Here is a 5,537-nt window from a genome sequence, read left to right as displayed (position 1 = left end):
AAGGTATTCATGATTGTTAAGTTATTGCGCTCTGCAAACTTAACTAGTAACTCCCCCCTGCTATTCCTAGAACCAATGCCATAGTCACCTACTGCCTGGTCTCCTGCCTGCTTTTTCCCTACCTTGGCGTTGAAGTCGCCCATTAGTACTGTATACTGCGTCTTTACTTTTCGCATTGCCGATTCTACATCTTCATAGAAGCTTTCAACTTCCTGGTCATCATAACTACATGTAGGTGCGTAGGCCTGTACAACCTGCAGTTTATATCGCTTGTTAAGCCTAATAACGATGCCTGGCACCCTTTCATTAATACTATAGAATTCATCTATATTACCGGCTATATACTTATTGACAAAGAAACCTACTTTGTCGCCTCTCTGGTCAGGCTGAATAGGCCGCTGGACAGGCCGCCATTGGAAACTGACCCTGGCAACGTTTAACGCTAGAACCCTAGCTAGTGAAGCTAGTTAAGCAGTGCTGTTAGAGGAACTAGAGAGTATGAAATGGGATATCATAGGGCTTAGTGAGGTTAGGAGGCCGAATGAGGCATATACTGTACTGAAGGATGGGCATGTACTTTGTTATCGAGGTTTTTGCATCAACATGTACATAAACATCAGGTTCTGCAAACTCTCCCATGCTGCTGCCTGTTCGTTGTCTCGCCCTATGGTAACACTGCTAGGAAGGCTTGGCCCTCGACCCCAATTATTACTTTATGTAATGGGCGCCATTGAATGCATTGCCATATGTTTGCCCTACGTCTGTAGCAGACCAAATCTTATCTACCATTCTGGTCACTTCAGATAAACAGCGACCACAGCTGGCACTTACACCCGCCAGTTTAGCTAATCTTCGCGCATGCAATACGTTTTGTGGCTGGGTCATTAGCTTCCTAGGTTGACTCAAACTTGCTATCCGTTTCAATTTCCTCTTATTTTTTGTACAAAATATTTCTCAATATATATATGCTCGAAACTTATATTCTACTTGACAGAGGGCTTTATATCGAATTCGTTGCTGTTACGTCTCAAAATGAAACAAAAAATGTTTTCGATTACCTACCCTTTAACGCTTGAAACTCGTGCGAGTTTGTTTTTTGTTTGTAAAGAAAGCATAAGTGTGGTACTTCACAACTGTTGTCTGAAAACTGGAATAACACTGCTTTGGTATTGTTGGTGTTGGTTACCAAAGAGTAATCCTTGTTCGAGGAATTATCCTATACGGATAATAAAGCATATACTACGCTTAAGGGCTAACATTTAATCTGCTATCGTGATTCGGAGGAGAGACGAGAAATAGGTGTAGTATTCCTGTTGAGTAAGCATATAGCCAGAAACATTAATTTCTATACAACATCAGAGGATTGTAGGTACAGTAATTAAGCTTAGTAAGCGCTATAAATAGAAGGTTCTATGGGACTAAAGCCTACATTTAGCAATATATAACCGGTGATCGAAAGCTTTCTCTGGCAAGGGATAGCATACAAACACAATATAGTGTACACATTGCCGAATTCGATTAGAATTGGCTCCAGATATAGCAAGAGGGAGCTAGGAGTATATAAAGTTGATTTAACGATATAATATATGAAACCTGAATACCGCCTTCAGTCAACAGAACAACGAAAGGGGAAAATAAATGCCTGAATCATACGAATAAATCAAAAACGATTTCTTATAGAGCTTCAACTCGGGAATGAGCACAACATAAAATTCATCAGCAAGGTGCGAAGCACTGGTCACAGGTTTGAGGTATCTTGTTCGTCTAGATTTCAATACAGAACGGAAGCAACTAATAATGAACAATGCCGGCAACGATTTAGCGGAAATAGTGAATGCAAACCAATTGCGTCTCGCGCTGCAGAACTGATTTCCAACTTTTAAGCAAAGAAAGGCGGCTTTAGTTTAGAAGTAATGACCAATATTTTCGAGGACATGATTTCCGTGTTCGCAGAAGAGCTAGTTTGTAGGACAGCTACACAGGATACAGGTAATCTGTTTTAAGATACGGTCTCTCTGATTACTTTCAGATGCGAACATCTGGAAATTAGCAGGGAGGACAGAACCAGCAAAGCCGTCACAACTAATCAATAAGCCCTATGTTTGGGGTAGGAAAGTCTGGCTATTCGGTTTCAAATTATTCAGCGGGCAAGACGATTGAAAGGGACTGATGTCACTAAATGGATGACTCCCTGTGCACACATGCGATGCGATAAGATACGGTGGTGGGGCATTTTCTCTTCTAAGTGCCTGGGTCAGACAATGCTCCTTCGAAAGACGAAAGAAGAATTTTTGTATCGCTCATATCGTTCCCAGGGCAAAGGTATAAGGCTTCAAAAACCAGGTCTTTTCTCTGGCATCTTGAAAGCAATTCACGCTGGTGTTTTAAAAGCATGACAATGGCTTCTATGAAAGTTTCTTTCAAATTGCGAAGTGTCCAAGCTATAGCGTAGGGGGCATTAACAAGCTTTAAAGAATTCTGATACCCAAAAAAGCCTGAAAGCGGTAAAGATGACTTTAGTTGTAGGCAAAAATCGGATGTATGCGATAAAGGACAAGACAGACAATGTCATTGCAAATATAGATAACATAGTGGCAGTGGCTGATGATTTTTACATTAATATATGCTGACGGTTTGTCATTCGCTTAAACAGGTACGAATAGCGACCCTTTATCGAAGCTCACTGCCATCTCATGTTAAACAGAATCATACGGAGTCGATATGCAGTTTTGATTGCATTGTCAATCAACTGTCAAAATTTCTATCTGTCATTGTCACTGCCCTGGAGTTCGTGCCGGCATTGTGTTTCTTTTTTCATTCAGGCCATTGCATATATAAGTACCGGTCGCAGCATAACGCTTTGTGTCTGACAACAGGAGAGACTTCAAGCCATAACACCGTGTCAAAGGTGAGTTGTCCTCGTGTTAAGGCTTCCTTCAGCCAACACCACCTAGACTACAAGGCCTGTTCAAGGTTGTGTGACGTCATCGTAGTGACATCAACCTGAAAGTCGGCTTCACCCTACGCGGTCGCGTTCTTTCTTTACTCTACGCTGCTACTGGAGCCACCTGTTATACTTGCGTTACCAGTTTTGCCCAATATTGTCAGTCTTGAAATAAATGAGAAGTTTGATACAATTCATCTGGCTTTTTCTTTAATGGCAGGAGAGAAGTTGCGAGAACATTTACACTTTCGTGCAGAATTAGTTGAATAAACGTTAAGACAGGCACAAATTTTCATTTGAAAGCAGATTTATTTTTCATATTTGATGACATATGATGGCACATTCATATTGAGTGAATTATGATAAAGATAGGCACCATAACTAAAGCGAAAGCAGATTTATGCTTCAAGAGGTTTGAGTTTTCGTTTCGCCGTCTTGCTCTGCTTGGTCTAATCTAGTTTATTGTTTTGAACTTTGCACAGGTTGTTCAGCAATGTGTTGGCAGCAGCACTGAGAATATAATCTAATACCAGTTCAGGAGAGTGGCCGCAGTCACAGCTGTCCAGGTCTTCATTGCCTTTAAGAAGGGATGTCGTGAGGCTTACAAGAACGTCTTTCTGTTTCGCACACGCAAAGAATGATGCTGCGTACTTTGCACCTCTTAGCTTGTCAAGTACTATTTTCATTGTAAGGACGGCATGTATAACAGCTGAACGTGGAAACTTTAGCCCACCGCGCGTTGCATTCTGAATTAGTGCGTCATCTTCCAATTCAATGAGCCGATTCTCGAGAATCAGGTTTTCTCAGCAAGAGTGGCAGAGAAGTTTCTTCAGTGCAGCATGTGCGCAGTATCCAGCAACATAGGTAATGGCTTACAACATAGGCTCCTTTTGCTTTATGTCATCTTCTGTCACCGCAACATCAAACTGCTTGACAATGATTTGCAGATCAGCGGTGCGAACACAAGGCGCAATGGCATCCAGGTCAGGCAGCTCAAGAAGCTTTTGGAGTCTCAGCTTCTGCTCAGATTCATAAATTTGGCGTATGGAAACGTGGTACTGAGCTCCAGACAACTGTCTGTATCTGCCAAATCGGTCCCCCAGCAGTCGGTTTGAAACCTCCAAGCAAAACATACTTGAAGCCGAGCTCTTCAATACAGTATGTTGACACCTCAACAAGGGCATGTGAAGTATGACGCAGTGCTGTATGCGTTTCTCGAGTGAGCTTACCAGTATCATGCTTCAAGCTCTCCCAGTGAACCAACCAGTCTACAATCTTGTTCAAAAATTCAGATTGATCGCAAGGCAGTGTCTTTACAGGCTGTTGCAATGCATCTCGGAGGCGTTGACCTTTGAACGGTGTCTTGGCATTCACTATGTTCCACCATGTCAATACAATGCTTATAAATTCGGATGTACCATTCGTATGCTCGAGTGCCGCTTTGGTAGTCTTCAGCGCTGCAACTGTCGAATTGTTGAAGATCCTGAGTGCGAGTTTCATGTTTTGTCGCTCCATATTGGAAGGATTTAATACCTTTGGTGACTAAGTTGGAGCGAGTCTGAAAAGCTTATTTTTTTCTTCCTCATACAGCTTGCACAAAGTGTTAAAGGAGGCAGTTAGCATAGGTTGGCTTTCTGAAAAGGCATTGAAATCTGGAAAGAAGATACACTTCCCACTGTTGCGCTGGCTCAACCAGTTATTTCTGATACACTTCAAGATGTGAACTGAGTTCAGAATAAAAAACAACGGTCTTGAAGGATTCGATGGGTGCTTGTACACAATGCTGATCTTGGGAGGACTGGCAAAAATGACATGGCCTTGCGGTTTATGGAGTTGTTTTCCGAAACTACAGCAACCACTTGGATTCCAAAGTCTTACAGCTGCTTTATCAGCAGATTAAGAAATTCATGGAGCTGTTTTGCTTCTATTTGTGCCACTGGAAGTATGTGTACGACATCTTTGTTGGAAGACAGCAAGCTTTGTATCATAAAGACGTATGCAGTCTTTGCTGCTTTTTCTTTGTTGGCTGCCACACCTGTGACATATCCACCCTTATACTCAAACGCTGCACGCAAGTGAATCTCATCCATCATAAGTGTCACGAAGCGCTCATGGTCGGTTAGGGTTGATGCCAACCGTTTCGCGTAAGACAAAAAAAAAGCCTCTTGCTGCTCTGTAGATGGGCTTACGTTGTAGGAAGCACATATGCGCCTTATCGTGTGGGGATGTGGGAGTTTTAACTTTGCTGCACTTCTTATGAATCTGTACGCACCAGGACATATCGTGAACACAAGGCTGCAGAACACAAGCAAATCCACTGGGTAATTTGATATTTTGCTTAGGAGGATTTGAAGTTGCTGTTTCAAAAATTCAACTACTTCCACTTGCCACTCGTATGGTAAGACTGAGGATTAGATTTGGTCGAGAACCTCCATCGCATGCTTCAGCAGAATCTCAAGGTGCAGCTCGTTATTTGCGGCATCCTTGATGCAGTCTTTCACCGCGGTCAGAACTTTGTAGATCTGTCTCAAGTCGCAGATTGAAGAAGGAAGCACAAAGCTGCCTAACTTTGTTACCTTCATTTCGCCAAAGT

General features: G+C 42.4%; 1 pseudogene; it reads right to left on the bottom strand.

The window, feature by feature from the left end:
• Positions 1-3,342: 3,342 nt before the first annotated feature.
• Positions 3,343-4,567, bottom strand: LOC146209784 (uncharacterized; annotated as a pseudogene).
• Positions 4,568-5,537: the final 970 nt, after the last annotated feature.

This window comes from Amblyomma maculatum, chromosome 1, assembly GCF_055883805.1.
Source record: "Amblyomma maculatum isolate TAMU_Amacu chromosome 1, ASM5588380v1, whole genome shotgun sequence".
In the NCBI taxonomy this organism is placed as follows: Eukaryota; Metazoa; Arthropoda; class Arachnida; order Ixodida; family Ixodidae; genus Amblyomma; species Amblyomma maculatum.
This window is presented reverse-complemented; position numbering and strand designations above follow the sequence as displayed.